The sequence below is a fragment of the Stylophora pistillata genome, chromosome 7 (genome assembly GCF_964205215.1).
Source record: "Stylophora pistillata chromosome 7, jaStyPist1.2, whole genome shotgun sequence".
Taxonomy (NCBI): Eukaryota; Metazoa; Cnidaria; class Anthozoa; order Scleractinia; family Pocilloporidae; genus Stylophora; species Stylophora pistillata.
The window spans coordinates 11,572,316-11,591,927 of NC_142525.1; the positions used below are offsets into that span (position 1 = coordinate 11,572,316).

Below are 19,612 nucleotides of genomic sequence, written 5' to 3' on the forward strand. Positions count from 1 at the left end.
TTCAGTTTTTTTGGGTTAGTCAATAAATATTCAGAAGGGGAAAACTTCTCAAAACTAGGATGCATTGTTTTCATTCTACAGTTTGAGATGGACCATGAGTTTCAGTAGCTTTACACAATAACATAGTAGTTACTTTTCACATATTTATTACCTACTTATATCACTTTATTTGTTGTAATCCCTACCTACTATCTCGTTGTTGTTTGCATTTTTAGTTAAATGCTATAGATTAGTTTCACTTTAAGAAATATCAAGAAAAGTTCCATTAGAAAATTTCTACCATTGTTTGTTTGATTAGTTAAAATAAAATTTTATTTTGTTCAAGCGGTAAGGAGAAACTGTAACAGTTTACTCAAACCATGACTGTATTGTTTACAATTCTACACTTGTTTTGGATAACTTGACTAAATAAGGCAGTTTATGCATAAATTTGAGGACCACGATGACTTGATCACTGACTTCATCTTAACAATACCTTTTCCTTTGCATTAACAGTCCTTTGTTTTGACTGTATTGTTTACAATTCTACACTTGTTTTGGATAACTTGACTAAATAAAGCAGTTTATGAACTAGAACTGTTACAGCTTGTATCAAGCATACATATCAATGTTAGTACTTTGTTTGTAATAAACTTGTATATACAGTAAAATGCGTGGCTACTTCGAGTGTCAGTAACAGTATATAATTTGTTTGAATCTGAGGAAATGGGCCGAGTACTCTAGTTTTAAGGCATCTAGAGAAATGTGGTCGCATCTGTGGTACATCAAATGTGACAATACCAGGGTCTCTGCCATACACTATACAGGTTGCAAATGCAATTGAGAACACACCACAGTCAGTACCATCTCCTTGTTGCTGGACAAGTTCAATCCTAATTCCTGTAAGTGTGTTTGCCATGAGATCTTTCAGTTGTTGTTTCACTTCATTAGCAATGATGTCATGGAATAAACTGTCATACAAGTTCACAGTACCAGGTAAACAACCTACAGAGCTAGCACAGACCCAATGATGGTTACCTGTGGGCAGAATTTGCACAAATTCTCTTGTTACTACATCAAAGTTTCTTGCTGGTCCCAGGGTAGTCCTTTGAAATCCCTTGATCACTGGATTCAATTGTTTAAGTAAAATGTGAGCTTCTTGTATGGCAGTGCAGTCCAACCACCCAGTTGGAGATTCAATAATATGATTCTGCCTGAGTTAAATTCCCTAGAGAGGCTGTCTTATCAGTGTGTTTCCTGACAAACTTTCGTTATTTGTACATCACCATTACTGTCACATTGAGCATCAAAAAGCTCATCATCACTACCTCTGATAGTTAGATCATCAACACTACAATCAACATCACCACAAGGATCTTGTGGAATTGAAGAGGTACAAGTGGTAGATGAAATTAAAGAAGTTAAAGTAGAACTAATGTTTTCACATGACTGAATTGTGGAAATGTTCACATAATTTGCTTTATAGGGCTTTTCCTTGCAGCTGTTACAAATCCATAAACTCTTGCTGTTATTTGGTATCCTTTTGTATTTTAGGCAGTCTAAATGAAAAAATTGTCCATTTATACAGTCTTCACTATGACATTCAAGAAGTCTATCACCTGTTCTTGGCTTTAATAGGACTTATGCGTGATGACGTCAATACAATTCCTCGCAGCGTCAAACCGAGGCTTGGTGGTCATCGCTTCGCGTGTTTTGTTGGTGTTTAGAGAAATAATCAATTCTCCTCGTCTGTTTTTTTCACTCTTTGTTCGAAATGCCTCAGTGGTGTAATGCCTAGGGCTGTACAACCTCTTCAGACATGAAAATCAAAAAGTCCTGGCATCGCTTACCGCAGGAGAACAAAGAACTGCTTTCGAAATGGCTTGCAAAAATTCGGCGAACAAACACGCCAGTTAATGAGCACTCGAGGCTACGTGGCGACCACTTTGAAGCCGAATGTTTTAGGAAAATCCCGGGTTCCTTGCTTGTCAACTTGAAACCAGGGTCAATTCCCACAAAGTTTTGTTTTGTGCAAGAAAAAACACCGAGGAAACCTCCATCCAGTGTTATAGTGTGTAGTTTGAATTTTTAATATCTTAGCGTATGTGATATGTATTTTTATGGGCTGATGAATTGATCGTATTTAAATAAAGATTACATTACATAACATCAGAGCGAAAATCGGTCGAACGAAAGCAGCCGACTTGGTACGTAAACACAGCGTCGGACGATTTGCCAGAAACATGTGATGGCTTTGAAAGTGACAGCATTGTCTGGATTAATAAGGTCCTTATCTAGAGCACTATTTATATAACTTTGAACTCTGAAAGGGACAGTTGATTTCTTTTAGTTTGATCATCCAACGTAAAATACCGGTATGCCGGGGAAATAAGCTATTCACGTGTATTTACCTTTTGACCAAGGATCGCTTCGTTCCGCTCAATTTCGCTCCCCTCCTGCAGGAAAGCCATCTCTTTAACCCAGGAATAGTAAGTTGACTATGAGTGTTCACTCTTAAGGAAGCTCCATCGATATCATCCTCAGAAATAGTGATTTTAGGCGAATTTCCTACAGCCATGTCCGATGTGACATATATTTTTCTCTGATATTCCCGTGAAACCATCACCACCAATGTTGACGGTCACTTTCAAAGCCATCACAGGTTTCTGGCAGATCGTCCGACGCTGTGTTTACGTACGAACTCGACTGCTTTCGTTCGACCGAGTTGCGCTCTTATGGAGGTTTCCTCGGTGATTTTTTCTTGCACAAAGCAAAACTTTGTTGGAATAAACCCTGGCTTCAAGTTGACAAGCAAGGAACCCAGGATTTTCCTAAAACAGTAGGCTTCAAAGTGGTCGCCACGTAGCCATTTCAAAAGCAGTTCTTTGTTCTCCTGCGGTAAGCGATGCCAGGACTTTTTGATTTTCATGTCTGAAGAGTTTTTACAACCCTAGGCAATACACCATTGAGGCATTTCGAACAAAAAGTGAAAAAAATAGACAAGGGGGAATTGATTTTTTCTCTAGACACCAACAAAACACCAACAAAACACGCGAAGCGATGACCACCAAGCCTCGGTTTAACGCTGTGAGAAATTGTTTTCACGTCATCACGCATAAGTCCTATTACAAATACAGACACTATTCAGGCTGAGAGCTTTGTTACATATCTCCTGCTCTATTGCATTTCTGGTTTTAGCATTTCTCTTAAACTCTAGTAATAGATGACAGGTAGGACAATACCATATTTTTGGAACTTGATCACTTGATCTCAGACATGACAGGTGAAACTTCATAAAGGGACACTTGGGATTAGAGCAAGTGAAGGTTTCTTCTTCAGTAGCTTTTCTGCAATAACAGATGATATTATCATTGCATGATACTGGAACTTGCACCAGACTTGGCATGTGGCATTTTCTTGTATACCATCTACCTAAATTTCCGGCGATAACTTTCCCCTGTACACAGGTAATAAAACCAGAAACCATCTGGTGATACACCTCTAAGCTTTTCAAGGCTTTGAATTGTTGTGCAGTATATTAGCCCGTGTCTAAAACCAAATAACATGGAATATATGAGGCTTTGATGGGAGATAAACATTCTGGATCGAGCTTCGCGTGTCGCAACGTAACCGGGTCAATACCAATCACTGATATTTTTTCAGTGTAGCGACCGGCTATCTAGCCTTTTCGAGTACTCTGAAAAAAGAGGAATAAATGTTGAATCTTCTTCGTCCTTTTCTTCAAAGTTTTCTGGAGTAGATGCGTCGGCATTATCTTCAGACATGCTCTTGTAATCCTTCGCCACGCGATGCATCTGGTTCCGGTATGAGCTGAAACTCACTCAATTTAACATTGATCTTCAAAGAATTCTACTTTCTTCAAGTACTCTAATAATAGAGGAATGACATAGCAATCGTCTCCATGAGTTTCACTTGGTTTTCTCAGACAGATTTATCAAATTCATTGATTTTACATTGACATATAGTTAAAAATCCCTACATCGCTTTATATTTTGACATATGCTAATAAGTAAGCTGTACACCAACATGGCCGCCATGGTAATACGATATGCCTGTGACGTAAGATGAAAACCGAGATATATGGGTTTGGGGGCGAAATTCAATTAAAAATCACTCACTCAATTTGTTAGACATCAATTTATGCATTAAACCTGGCTGAAACACTTTTTCTTCCCTCCCCGTCAAGTTTCCCTGTTCAAAGTCACTGTGTACCTACACTTAGGGGGTAGTACAGAGGCGAGAATATGCCGAACTACTTTGGACAAATTCAAAATGGCGTCCTGTCCCTGGAAGCGTGATATTTTTATTTTATTCCAAACTTGATCAAAACATACCTTTGTGGAGCAAAAAATGGAAAGGAAATATGCAACAGAATACTTGACTGCAGAGAAATGGGCGCCTGAGTCCTAAAAGAGACGATAACATGAACGATTCGAGCGTGAAGACCCAAACACTACGAATATGAAGTGAGCTGAAAGCTTACTGCAAATTGGTTAGCGTGAAATTTCGTAGATTTTATCTTGTTCCACCCACGATCACGAAAACTTCGCTATGGGGCCTCTCGAGACTTTTGGGAACAAAGTGATAGTTGGATGGAGGTTTAGCGTTAATTTTGGTAAACCGTGAAGAGCCTCAGCTAAGAGGACATCCTTGGACGACGACGAATCGACTGACGACAGGAAGAAAGCAGTATGTTGAAATGAGCGGTTTATCATCTAGGACAAAAGGTAAGCCTTCTTCCTCTTATCGTATGGCACTAAGTGTAGAACTTGCAACATATAATTATAATAATTTAAAAATAAGCACTCTTTGAGATTTGGCCATCTGTTCCGAAAGTGTTTGGAAAATGTCACATGAGAAAGCACTATGTCTTGTAGGTGTCGTGAGTTGTGGTGTTCATATGGTTGGTATCTATCGGTTAAAAAACTGTTAGAATTTCACAGTGTTGATTGAGGCTCTTACTCATTGTAGTGTCGCAAAGTCTTTAATTGTAACGGAACAGACTCCAATATACAAGAAGAGTTTACACCGAAATTAGTCAGATCCAACGTATCTAAAACGTCCTTCGGCTTAGCAGCCAAGCCTGCAATATCCATGGATACCCGGATATAACATCCCATCCTAACCTATTTAAAGTTCAAAGTCCACTCTAACAACGCAACTTAACATAGAAGAACTAAAACAATGTTCTAGTCATAAACAAAGTCAGCATCTCTCTTTGGCTTTGGTGTTCGAGTTGAACGTCTCAATTCCATTGCTGAGTCGGGAGGACCACTATCTGCGGGATTCCTATCATCCGAGACTGTAGATCCGAGTTGATCCAAAGGAGGCATCGCTGCCCCAGCGAACTCTTCCGACTCCAAGTAGCCGTTGTCATTGTCATCATTAACTGGTAGCTCCATGCGTGGAACTCTACTAAGAAACTTCACATTACGAGTGAGATGTTGTCCAGTCTCAGCATTGACAAGTTCAAAAGTATCTGGTCCTTTGCTACGAACAATGACATACTTCTGATGACCAAACGTGGGAATCAATTTTCCAGATTTTGTATTTGCTACAAATACAATATCCCCAGGTACTAGGTTATGTTGTTGTGCATGTCGCTTGGCATCAGTATACTCACACAACTTCCTCTGGTATTCCTTGTACCTCTCTTCAGGGTTGTTCTGATCCATTTCTGGTACTGTTGGCAACTTTGTTGTTATCTCTCTGTTGAGAAACAGTTTAGCCGGGGTCATGTTAGTCCCGGCATGTGGAGTGGATCTGTAAACTTGCAGGATTGTGGGCAGAACCTCTGTCCAGGATAGACCATCTAACTCTGCTGCTCTGATACTGTGCTTTAGGTACCTATGAAATCTTTCGACCTGCCCATTTGCTTGTGGAAAATAGGGTGATACTCTTCTGTGCTGTATTCCATTTGCCTTCATGAAGTCTTGGAATTCCTCAGCTACGAACTGACGTCCATTGTCCGTGATCAGAACTTTTGGATTTCCAAATCGTGCAAAATATATCTGCAAGTGCAGTGACTATACTCTCACTTGTAATACGCTTAAGAACAATAGCCTCGGGCCATTTGCTTCTGTAATCAACAGCAGTCATGATGTAGATCTCTCCAGGAAATGGACCCACCAGGTCAAGGGCACACTTCTCCCAGCAGTAATCGGGAAGAGGAGTTGCTGTATTAGGTGAGTCTCGTCGTAGTGGCTGAAGGCGCACACATGTCTCGCAATTTCGGCAGTAGTCTTCAGCGTCAGCGTCCATCCCCGGCCAGAACAGAATTCTACGAAGGCGTTGCTTGCAACGCACAATACCTTGATGAGGCTCATGTGCCAAGGTCAATGCCTTTTTTCTCAACTTCTCAGGAACATAAATTCGTCGACCTCGCCACAGTAGGCCCTGTGCAAAGCTCAGTTCATCTTTAAAATGTTTCCATTTATTATTTACCAGTTTCTGGGTTCCATCAAGTACCTTCACCACCTCTAGTAATTCAGGGTCAGACTCTCCAGCCTCTTTTATTTCATCAATTGAGAGCAAAGCATCAGCACTTTTGACAAAGTGTACATGCTCCTCAACAAAACTTGTTTCTGTAACAGTAGTGTTCAAAGGTAATCTTGACAGTCCATCTGCAATGTTCTCAGATCCAGGTTCATAAGTGAGTGTGAAGTCATAGTCCTGACATCTCAAAGCAATCCGTTCAAGGCGAATTGATTGAGTGTTTTTATTGAATACGCCAAGCAGTGGCTTATGATCAGTCGAGACGACAACGTGGCGACCATAAATGTAAGAATGCATCTTCTGCAATCCAAACAGCACAGCCATTGCCTCTCGTTCGATCTGCGAATATCTCTTCTCTGCAGCAGTTAGACTTCTGGACGCATAAGATATGGGCTGCCAACGGCTGTCAACATTTTGCAGCAAGACACACCCAAGACCGACTGGGCTGGCATCTACTACAAGTTTGGTCTCGGCTTCCAATGAGTAGTGTGCAAGGCATGGTGCTTTAATCAGAAGCTCTTTAACTTCCTCAAAGGCATTGGATTCTGTTGTACTCCATTTCCACACCACACCCTTCTGCGTAAGATATCGTAAGGGGGTGATCACTGTTGCAAGGTTGGAAACAAACTGTGTAAGGTATGTAATACTTCCCAGAAATGATCTCAGCTCAGCTTGGTTTTGAGGTACTGGTGCATCTGCAATGGCTTTTACCTTGTCAGGGTCAGGCTTAATGCCCTCAGCAGAGATGAAGTGTCCTAGAAATTTCAGCTCACACATGCCCAAGGCACACTTGTCTGCATTGAGACGAAGGCCACAGTCTTGAAGTTTAGCCATAACTGCACGAAGATTCTTCCAGTGTTCTTCTGGTGTTGACCCGTACACCACAACATCATCAAAGTAGCTAAGCACACCTGATAAGCCTTCACTCACTATGCTCATGACCCTTTGGTACACCTCTGGTGCTGACGCAAGTCCGAAGGGCAGCCTTTTGAACTGATACACTTTGCCTGCGGCTATGAACGATGTAATTTCTCTAGATTCTTCCGCTAGGCGAACCTGCCAATATGCTTTCCTTAGATCCAGAGTCGAAAACATCCGAGCCCCACTCAGTTGCCGTAACAGGTCTTGGATTCTAGGAATTGGAAACCGCTCTCTTATCACTGCTTTATTAGCTTCCCTGAGATCAACGCACACTCTCAATTCTCCATTCCCCTTGTAGACAATCTGCACAGGTGATATCCACGATGCTCCTGTCGCTTCTTCAATCACATCTTGGATCATTCGCTCTATTTCTTGTTTCAATCTCTCCTCTAAGGGTGCTGGGACTGGCCTTTGTTTTTGTACCTTGGGAGGGACATCTGAATTGATTTTAATTTTGTACTCATAATTCTTAAAGTCTCCGAGCTCTTCCTTGAAGAGATTTTCATACTCCTGATAGATCTTCTCCCTCGCCTTGGTTGGGCTCTCCCCTACTGCATGGATTTTTACAAGGTTGAGGGTGGACAGGGCGCTTCTTCCCAACAGGGGGGGACCTTCCACATCGATCACATACACTGGCTCCACTACTTCCATCTTATTGCATCTCAGTTTAGCATCAAATACTCCTAAACACTTGAGGTCTCCTCCACCAAAAGCTGAGAACTTGACATTGGTTGGGTTAAGAGGAATGTTCAGGTTGTTTCTAAACCACTGTTTCGGGATCAAGGTTTTAGCACAGCCAGTGTCAATCATCATTTGAACAAGTTTACCATTGATTTCAACATCAGTTTCAACACCCAGCCCCTCATTATTAGTAGTATACAAAACATATTCAGGGTTAGACTTATCTGACTGTTGCTGGACTGGCTGGACAAACTTTACATCTTCTTTCTTCTCTGATTCTCTTGATCTGCAATATTTCCAAAAGTGACCAGTCTTCTTACATTTTATGCACTGTGCATTCCTAGCTTTGCACCTTTCGTTATTAGCAAGATGATCCGTTTTTCCACATCGAAAGCAGGCTTTTTCTTTCGCTTTATTTACTGAAGATCTTACCGCATTAACATCAGATTTTCCAGGAAAGTTTTGGGCCCCGTGACCCCCAAGTAGCTGTGTATCCTTCTTTGCAGATTCAATTGCTCTCCCGAACGTCTGGGCTTTTTCCAGTGTAAGAGTCTCTCCTTGTTGTAGTAGCTTTTCTCGTAGATATCCGTCAGAACACTTCTCTATAACCTGACCAAGAATATTATCATCAGTTGCTTCCCCGAAGTCGCATGTTAAACTCAGCATACGTAACTCTGCAATGAAGGTATCAAGTGATTCATGTTGAAGTTGAGCACGTTTTCGAAACTTGTGCCTCTCTGCCCACTTGTTTCTCTTCGGCTGAAAATGTGCACTCAACGCTTGTTTAACTTCCTCAAATTTCTTGTTCTCTCCCGGCAAACCTGAGAGCAAACGCTGGACTCCCGTCCCCGCAAGATGTAGAAGAGTAGCTTTTTGAACGTCGTCGCTTTCCTTATCTAATTTCGTAGCAATTCGGTAGTTGTCGAAAGCATCGAGCCAAAACTTCCACTCATCCGCCAAGTTTGTCGCCTCTTAATTAACTGGTGACAACGAAAACCTTTCAAAACTCATCTTGGCCTGTTATCCGATTGTCTTTTATCCTCGTCGCCAATTTGTAGTGTCGCAAAGTCTTTAATTGTAAGGGAACAGACTCCAATATACAAGAAGAGTTTACACCGAAATTAGTCAGATCCAACGTATCTAAAACGTCCTTCGGCTTAGCAGCCAAGCCTGCAATATCCATGGATACCCGGATATAACACTCATCTCCATAAGTCAGTATTGACAGAACCCACAATTCCTACTATATTACTGGGAACAAAAAGCTCTCTGAGCATTTCTAAACAGAGGCTACACACAATTGATTAACCAGTAAACTACCGACTGCCGTACACAAATAGATCACATTTATACTTTCGGTCTGACTAGTCCATTTACCTCAAAAAAATGCGTGGGCTTTGTCTCATGAGTTCAAACTGGTGCCGTTTTCTTCATGCATGTTCATGTGTTATTCGAAACGAATGGCGTCAGCTTTTCTTTCTTGTTTATTTTCGTAGAATGCTTCTGCATTGCGAAATTAGTTTTAAGTCAAATTTTTTAGACGAAACTTGCACAATAATTTAATCAAACTTGCCCTGATTCGTCAAATATGATACAGCAAATGGACAAGTACTTAATTATCATAATCCTGCTCTTTCTGCTTTTATTGTCTAATTAAACCTTTTCAACATTTACTTTAGCCTTAAAATTGCCAAGTTCGAACCATGTAGACCATTCTTCCAGTCTCGCAGAGCCATCCTTTCTAGATATTTCACAAAATTGATGACATGCCCAGATGAACTGGTTGCAATTATGCCACCCTAGAGACCATGTGTATGGCTTTCAAAAGGATAAATACTTGTTTGATTAAAACATAGTACCATTGACTTGGCTGATGGCACAATCAATACTGCTGCAAATGATAGATGCACCTGATGCTGTTGTGTACAGTGGTCTTCAAGGTCTCTCACAGTTAAGAAACCTAGGTCTGAAACAATTTCAAGTTTCTTCACATTTTTATCATTTTGTTCATGCTGAAGGACTTCTGACTTCCAAATCTGGTTGTTGAACTGGTAGGTTGAAAGAGTCATATAACTGATTCCCTTTTATCATGAGATTAGTAAACATAGGTATTGTGATGCTGAGGTCTTGTAACTGTTTGGGAATTTGAAGGGTTCCTTCCAGAAAATGAAGTGCAGCAAGCACTGAAATTACGGTGCAGGCATTACTGCCACTAGGTCTTCCACCTAAGGAGGACTGGCAAATGTACGAGGGCAGAAGCCACTCAGTAACATCAAGATGTTTTGCAACAGTGACATTTATGCGAAGAGTAGTTTGAGAGTCTGGTCTTGGTAATGGAGCTGATTGGTTGTCGCAAGTACTCTGAATGCTCTCATTCAGGTTTGCTGTGTGCCATAAACAAAGACAATTTGAGCAGCTGACGTTATCACTGACTGTACATATACCATTTTCACAGAAATGACATTTAACCTGTACATTGTTCTTCCTCTTGTGTCCACGAACAGGATGGTGACATCGTCTACTGTAGGGAGGTGCCTTTTTGGGTGAAGGTTTGGGCTGGTTATAAGTTTGACTCTGGCTAAGGTTGGAAGAGGTGAGTGTTTGGGTTGCCAGATTAAGGTTGGAAATCTCATTGTTCAGCTGTCTGACGACCCATCAAACTCCTCCCTCTCAATTTCTCTTACCCCTGAGATTTCATCTAAAGAATCTGTTGGCATTGCTGATGTTTCATTACTGTGATCATGATGGGATTCAGTTTCATGCATGTTAGATGCAGGGTATAGAATGGCTTTTTTGCTGTCTCACCAAGCTCTGTTACTTTTTTTTCCAGAAATCCCTTACACAGTGGGCATGAAGTTGATCCTTCAAGGCAAACATCATGGAATGAGTGATGACAACCATGCAAGAGGGTCCAATTCTCATCTAGGCTGGAAATATTACACTGAGGTAAATCACACTGTTTTGTTTGATCTGGCTTGATATCACAGTGATCCCCTAGAGGTAAAACAGCAGTCGTCATATTTTTGTTGGGAGACATTGTTGGCAGTGTGACATGAGTTGGGACACTTGTGTTGCATCTGTTGTTTGGGAAGAAGAGACTCTGTCCTGGACTCTGAGAGATTTTTTTAAACATGGAGGACAGTACTTGAGCACATCTTACTTTTAATAAGGGCAGCTGGTTGTGTGAGAAAGAAACTGCTTAGGTGTGGTGAAAAATTACCTGTAGTGAGACTGTTTATCTTTCGACTGGAAAATGGACTTTGCCTTTTTCCTGAGTTCATCTGCAGTATCAGAACCTTTTGTCTGAGAACGAGGTATACTATGAGTGTTTTCCACAGGATATTCATCTAAAATAGCGATGTAATTCCTGATTAGGTGATATAGTTGTGGAGCATGTTTTCCCAAGTGAGAGCACAGGTTGATCCAAACAAGTGGTGCTTTGTTATAGTGCCAGCGTTGGAGGCAAATAAACATTATCCAAATTCTGATCATTGCTCCTAAGTACTCAGAGAAATTGTTAAGTTTGAAAGAAATGCTATATATTGGCAACAGCAAAGGTATATAGCTGTCTACTAAATTGAATAGGGTCCCATACTCTACGTCTTTCAACCTGGAGAACTTTGCCATTACGGTGTGCCGTATAAGTGTCCAACCACCATAAACAATCTCGAGAATAAGACTAACTCTCCAGGGTTTGAGATTATCTGCCAATTTGCTTCTTGGGAAAATTGTTTCATATATTTGTTTGAAAAATGGATGATAGGAATTACCAATATGTTCTCTGCTATTTAAGAGAATATAAAGAGGCCCAATAGTGGGTACTATAGACAGAATGGATGGCTGTGATGTTCTTGTGGCAAGCTGTTGTTCAAGAGATTATCAGTAGTACCAGATGTCATTGGAAAAGAATATGAGGAATGATCGGATGGAATTAAGTCCTGTCGTGGAGGAATATCTGAAAATCCAGGATGAGAGCTGACAAACTTCCTAAGTGATTCGTATATGATTTGTCTATAGTAAAATTGGCATGGCCAACCCCTTGGCTGAAGAACAGTAAATTTCTTTAAATAGGTAGCCAAGCCAGTGCTCATTGCCACATCATAGGCAGTATCAAAGTCTCCCTTTGACTTCAGTCTAAGTTCTACAAAACCTAAGAGGTGCAAATCATCCATTTTACGCATCATTCTCACATTTTCATTTTCACAGTATTGATGAATGTTTAATCTATGTCTCTCACGTTCAGGATTAAAAAATGCTTTTGTCAGCCAGTCAGGCATCACAGAAGCATAACTGTTACTGATGTCATGCATAGATGATGCAGCAGTAATTAGTCGTACGCAGGATTCAATGTCTATACCATTTTGGTCATGTGTACAAAGGGCATGTGTTGCTGGTACAGCTTGAATATCTTTAAAAGCTTTAACAGCCAGAGTACACATTGTCTTTGCTTCTGGCAATTTTTCCTTTTGTGGCCTTCTTTTTGTGTGAATAGCTGTGTAATCATCAATTATTAGGACTATCTGCCATTTGCGATCCGTAGCTGTGGCTATGAAATCTTCAAGAGATTTCAAATGGGACTCTGACATTTTGTGCATTACATTGTTAAAAGTTCTCCTGGAACATGTATGCCCCATGATATGTTCTGTTTCAGTGCCATCTTGATTTATTTGATTGCTTCTTAGATAAAGAGCATGGTCCATTCGAAGAGGATTGCACGTTTAGCTGAGACAGTAGCACAAATTATAAATGAATGAAACGACTCTTTTTTTGTTTAGGCGTATGCGGTCTGTGGCATGCCGAAAGCTAGTGATGGAACCCAGAATAGTATCGAATAACTTTGTAGCACCTGCTGATATGCAAAACTCTCTGAAACTGTCTGTATCACAGTGGTTCTTTCTTGTTAACTACTATGTCACCATAGATCTTTTTCTTGACCAATTCTATTTCCTTTGTCATGTTGCATCCTACATTAGGTGGAAAATAAAATTTGCAGAAAAGTGAAAACTCAATTTCAAATAGTTCGAAGTCATGTTACCTGCAGGTTTATGTTAAAGCCATCTGGTAGTTCATCCTTTCAGACAATCTATTCAGAAGCTGGTGAATGTCTTTAAACTTATCCCTTTTAAAATGGTGCGATTGTTATCTGTTTGGGTTCAGGGGTAGTTTGTTCAAATGAAGTGTTCAGGTTTTTAAGGAAATTTGGCTGAAAAACATCTTTTTTTTTTCAAAGTATATTTTCAACTGTTATTGCTTATTCTACCTTCCAAATCTGATGGTATTTCCTAGAAAAATGATTGAAAAAATGTTTACTTACTTTCTGAGAAAATCCTTAACTTTTCCTCCATTTCTATTAAACTCTCCCTGGATACAACTACCGTCTCTCTAGTACTACGGCTATCGACACCGCTATCTGTCCTTTCTCTACTCAACATTGATCTTTTGTGTTTGCGTATTCGCCCCCTCTGGTTTCAATTCATGTCAACAAACTTTTGAATAAAAACAAACGTTCGTTAAATTGTAATTTTGCTTCTTAAGTGCGTTCTTCAAATGTTCAGTGATAGCATGAGATAGCACTGATATGCCGAAATGAATGTCCAGTTCGCCGGTGTTCTTCCACAGCCCTTTTACATCCTTCACAAATAACTTTTTCCGCATCGATCGATCTTCCTACTATCCCAAAAAAACAACTAAAATCCTTTAAATAACTTTTCGCCTTCTGAAAACTATGTGTTTGGGACTTTCTCCCGCACACTACACAACCATTTTTTTATTTTTTCGCGCTTCTCGTGAAGTAACATTCTGAAAAAATTACAAGAGTGACAACGAACACAAATACACGCGCCATTGTAACTGCCACTCTCCGTAAAATTAGCGGAAAAGAAATGTGTTCGCGTAGCGCGGTCGCGTACCAGCGGTTAATCACAACAACCAAAAATTTTATAGAATATGCGCAGATAAATGCCTCTCTGCTGAGCCGGAGCTATATTTTACGAGCCCCGGGAAAATAACATCCAAATCTGGACATAATGCCTTTTTATGGTCATGGTTCCAGGCGTTCATTGTTTAAAACCGCGGAAACTGAGGATGAGAGTGCGACAACTTGTCTTATTGTGCTCACTGATTGTAAACAACACAATTTTCGAAATTTTGTGTCTTGGGAAGATCGCACGGCACGGCAAAGATTCCTGTCTTATACGCTGTTCTCACATACAAACACACACACCGTTCGTGGTAGGCTCACACTAAACGATTTCGAGCGTTCTCGCTCAAACTACGAAAATACTGGCAAAACTGTGACAGCCGATTAACAACAAACTATGAGACTGAGGCGAACACCTCGCTCGAAGGTGGCTCTAACAACAGCGAATCGGATAGGGATGCTGACAGAAGAAACATGAATAGTACTGTTAAATATCTAAGCTTAGCTCTTCCATTAAGTACTTGTTTCTGTAATTGGTTTCTATCGGATTCAATACTTGTAAAGTAGGATTTAATATTTCGTCCATAATCACTATTATTATTGTGCAAGCGATCGTGAAAGTTGGTTTGCTCTTTGCATGGAGTTACGAGTGCTTAATAGAAGACATGATGAATACTCTTGGTGACTGTGATCTACTAGAAAAATAGCCTGCAGAGCAGGCGTACTAGTGGAGTTTGGGCTAAAATTAGACCGCGCGAAAAATGGAGCGAGGCTAAAAATTAGGAGGTGGGGGGAGGGGGAGAGGAGAGAAAATTCAGCTAAAGACTGTTAGAACAAAATGAGGAGAGAAAATGGTGGCTCGCAAGAATTTATCGGCTGTCACAGTTTTGTCAGTATTTTCGTAGTTTGAGCGAAAACGCTCGACATCGTTTAGTGTGGGCCTACCACGAACGGTGTGTGCGTTTGTATGTGAGAACAGCGTATAGAGCGTTTTCACATGACGTCACATTTTTCGCGGCGAAAGTTGAGTCGCCATGTTGGTGTTCCACACTTTCCAACATGGCGGGATATCCTCTCTCAGATTATGGGAACACGCTCGATCCCCACGTGAAAAAAACATTATTTAGAGAAGATTTCTTATATTGGAATCGATCCTGTCTTGATACCAGACATAATATACGATCCAGAGTGCCTGCCTCCTGTCGAATCCATCGATTTATTGTTGTTTTTGGTGCTTGACACGAGTTATTACACTAAGGACCAATTTAAGGCGTACAGAAGTTTGCACTCCTATAACCAATTGGTTTCAGGGTTTGTAAGGAGCGTCAAAGGACAAAACATAGGCAACAAATACATAGTGTCTGGGAAAGTCCGACATTCACATAGAATGAAAGATCTATTTGTCGCACTTTAGATAATAACCGAACACAATGGTACAGTTATCTTCGCTCACTGTGTGGGATGCATGGCGGATCAAGGGGAGTGCTGCGCGCACGTCGCAAGTATTTTTTTCTACATTGAGACATGGAATCGGATAAACGAAAAATTAACCTGTACACAGGTAAAATGCACCTGGCAGTAACCAACCGCTGTGAAAGAAGTTCCTTATCCCCCAATAGCTGACTTTGATTTTCGTTCAGCAAAGAAACTTAAGCGAAATTTGGATGAAACTATCAACAATTTGACGGCTAACGATCTTTCGCAGCTTCTCCTGAAACAAAGTGCCGGCTGCAGACCCTATCGCGTTCTAAAATATCATCAGTTAAGTCATCTCTACTTGTCGCAGAGGTCCACAATCTTCTTCGCTCAGAAGTAAGTTCTTCGGTGCACTCCGGCTCCTTGATTGACTATAACACTTGGGACACGAAAAAATCTTACTTTTTCGACGTTAGACCGCTTCTTCCCTGTTTTGTTCGCACAGCTAATGACAAGGCAAAGAACCATGATAAAGAAAATATAAATATTACGCTAACGTCTTCTCAAAACTGTAAAACTTAGTGCTCCAAATGTTTCCTGTCACGATAATCACTGCTGGTTATCATGGAACACCAACATGGTGGATAAAGTCGGTTACCATGACGATAAAGAAATTTGGGCACGTGAGTGGAAACGCTCTATAGCAACCCCCTTTTTCGGGGGGTTTGATGGATTTTCCTAGTCGTGAGCCAAAACCGTCAATGGCCTTTGTCCTCTTCAAGTCTGTTGTACATGGTAGGTAGGCATTTGTCTTAACAATGGTTATGGTCTTGCCTCAATCAACTCACGTTTTGGCTTATTTTTGTACTGTGTTTTAGTGGTGATTTTTATTTTTGCCTTTTCGAGCTTTATGTGCTAAGTAGAGGAAAAACTTCGGCAAAACTTATGTATCACATGGCCCCCAAATCTCTCACTATTGTTAGTTAATTGTTTATTTATCTAGCTTTCGGTCTAACTAGTCTATTTACCTAAATAAAAAAGCGTGGGCTTTGTCTCATGAGTAAAACTAGTGCCGTTTTCTTCATGCATGTTCATGTGTTCTTCGAAACGAATGCGTCAGCTGTATTCTGTCTTGTTTATTTCAGTAGAATGCTTTGCCTAGCGAAATGAATTTTGAGTTGAAGTGCACTATGAATTTCAAACCAGCTTACTTATATTTCACTTTGCTGTATGTGTCTTGATCTTGAAATTCTTATTTCTTGAGATTGATGAAAAGAATTAACTGTTATGTTTTCTTCTTTTTCAGGTTATGTGAAGTGGCCCAATAATTGGTACTATAAACAGAATGGATGGCTGTGACATTTACTGTGGCAAGCTGTTATTCAAGAGTTTATCATTATTACCAGAAGCTTACTACTGATTTAAATTATGAGTCCTTTTTTCTCTGTACACAACTTGTTTAGACTAACATGCTATATTGGAGTTATGGCTACTTCATTTGTAACTGTAAAATTACCAATAAAGTTTCAAAAGTTTTGTCCAGATTTCACTGAAAACGAATGTGAGGAGTGATATGTCATATTCCCCAAGAGGAAGCTTAAAAGCTTCCAGGATGAGAACTAATAAATTTCTTGAGTGATTCATACATGATGTCTGTTGTAAAATTGACACAGCCAAACCCCCGGGCAAATGTCTAAATTTCTTTCAATAGCAGCCAGATTGGTGCCCATTACCACTTAATATGCAGTATCAAAGTCTCCTTTTGACTTCAGTCTTATTTCTGTAAAGTCTAATGAGTGTAAATCATCTATTTTCATAAATAGGTCAACAAAACTCTCCACACTATTTTAATCTGACTTCATTCAGTCTTGTTCCCAGGGGATACAAGCCCACAGATATTATCAGCTGTGCAGGTTCTCATCAAATTGTCAGATGACTCTTTTAATTTAATAGATACACCCTTTGCAACCTTACTTTTCAACCTGATGTTTTTGGGCAGTAAGAAAGATAGATGAAGTTATTATATTAGCTTTTATTGGGAAAGTAGTTGATTCATTTAACTATTATTATTACAACTGAAAGCTCAAAATGTTATTTGATTTTATTCGCATTTAGGCAACAGGCTGGTCTTTCTTTTTTCGTACACACCTTTCGAGTTATGGTGCAATTCTCATCTGTTGAGGTTTAGGGGAGACCAAAATAAAGTGATCAGTTTTCAGTAAAATTTTTCATGTCATAAACCATTGTAATGATATTTTCGAGACTGATGATTGAAAAGAACCTTCTTTTCTCTGATATATAATGGTAATTGAACCGAGTAGAGTGCAATTTGGTCTGAAATCATACGCGTGATTTGAAAATCGAATAAGCGCGCAGCGTGAGTTTGATTTGAAATCACTAGTATGATTTCAGACCAAAATTGCACGACACGAGGTTCAATTACCACTTTATTACATCCATTTTGAAATCGCCCAAATACAGGACTTGGTCAATTGAAATATTTTACTGATGCAGAACTGAGCCGGATGCTAAATAAAAAGTGGAGCCAGAAATGCTTTTACATCTTATTTTGTAGGCAAAATAGAAAGACTTTGACATCATGTGTCAAAACTCAGTCAAGCATAAAATGATGCGATTTAGAGCAAAAAATGGTGCGATTTGGGAATAAATCACACCAATTGGAGCCAATCAGATTACAGGGACCACCAGTGATTTCAAAATGGATGTAATAAAATCCATAATTATTCCTCCATTTCCCCCAATTTGGGACGACCATATCTCCAGTGCTAATGTTATATGGCCTTTCTTAACCCTTTGCATACTAAGTGAACACATATGTCCAGATAATGGGTGTTACGAAAACTCAGACCCCGAAAACTCAGACCTCAGACCTCAGACCCCGAAAACTCAGACCCCTCGAAATTTATTTCAGTTTTATTTACCGAAGAGATAAACCCGACTCGTGATGAATTCTTAACAGGTCGCGTATTTTTTTTTTATTATGTCACACAATCAATCCACGAGTGTAGATTCACTTTGATTCAATGTGCTTTTAAAACTCTTAAAACCCTTCCTTGGCTGCCAGTATTTAATTGAGTGCATCCTAATGATTTAAGGGATATGAATGAGGATTGAAGTTGGAAATGCCGCCCAGCTGAATAAATATTAACGGACACTCTCGTAAGTCGATAGCTCCACTTACAACCACCTAGTAATATAAAAAAAACTTACGGCCACCTAGTCAAAACCCCGTTTTATTAAACTCCCATACAAACTCTGTGTTTTCCCATTCTTGTGAGCTGAGACTTTTTACGGGCACTTTTTTCGCTCCTCGAGGGTGTCCGCTTAGGAGAGCTTCGACTGTACACGAGTAGAGCCCAGGTCAAAGAGGTTTAATGATCCCTCTTAGTAATGCCGCGTATATTATGGTCGCGCAATCAACCCACAAGTGTAGACAATATCTTTGCCTGCCCACTATACTCTTGCAGCTCATTCCAAAACTGTAACATTGAGTAAAACATGCACGGCGTGGAGGTCGACCTGACAATCTGGTGAGTAGTCTCTGTGACCCCCCCCCCCCTTTGAAAAATCCTGGCTACGCCCCTGGTGGGATAACAAGTTTGCAAAGTTTTAACACACCTACATGTATCTTGTACATCAATGCATCTTCAATTATTTGATGGCCATGTTTTCATTGGGAAGACAAAATTTTTGTACACATGATTTCAGTTGATTTGAACTTACAGGAAATGTGCCTGATGTCCTAGCTGAGTTTCTTGTACCAGGTTGGTATTCTGAGAGGGCAACAGAAAAAAAGTAGTAACAAGGACCTACAGTATACATTACACAAGTCAAAATCATACACATCTTTCACAACAAACCAACTGCTAATTTGGATAATACACATTCTCAGAACAACCAGACAGAGAAGATGCCTCTCTCAACCCAGGATTGAAAAAACCTTGGCTGATAAAAAAATTATTGCAGAAAACCAGGGATGCACTTGGGGTAATTCCTCAGTATTGCACTGCGCATCTTGTACGGGGCATAAAAATTGGAGAATCACCTAAATAAGCATCCATGCATTCTATGAACACAGTATTGTTTTTCAAGAAATGGACCAAATAAAATGGGACAATGGTCTTTGGTTCTTGAACGAGTATGGTGACCTATATTTTT

General features: G+C 40.1%; 1 long non-coding RNA gene across 1 annotated transcript in view; it reads left to right on the top strand.

Annotated features, from left to right (window-relative positions):
- The window catches only part of LOC148726617 (uncharacterized), a 23,246-nt gene extending 22,607 nt beyond the window's left edge, over positions 1–639 (top strand). Inside the window, exon 2 of the long non-coding RNA XR_015990176.1 lies at positions 1–639. This exon is cut by the window's left edge and continues 477 nt beyond it. This is a non-coding gene — a long non-coding RNA (uncharacterized LOC148726617).
- The last annotated feature ends 18,973 nt before the right edge of the window (positions 640–19,612 follow it).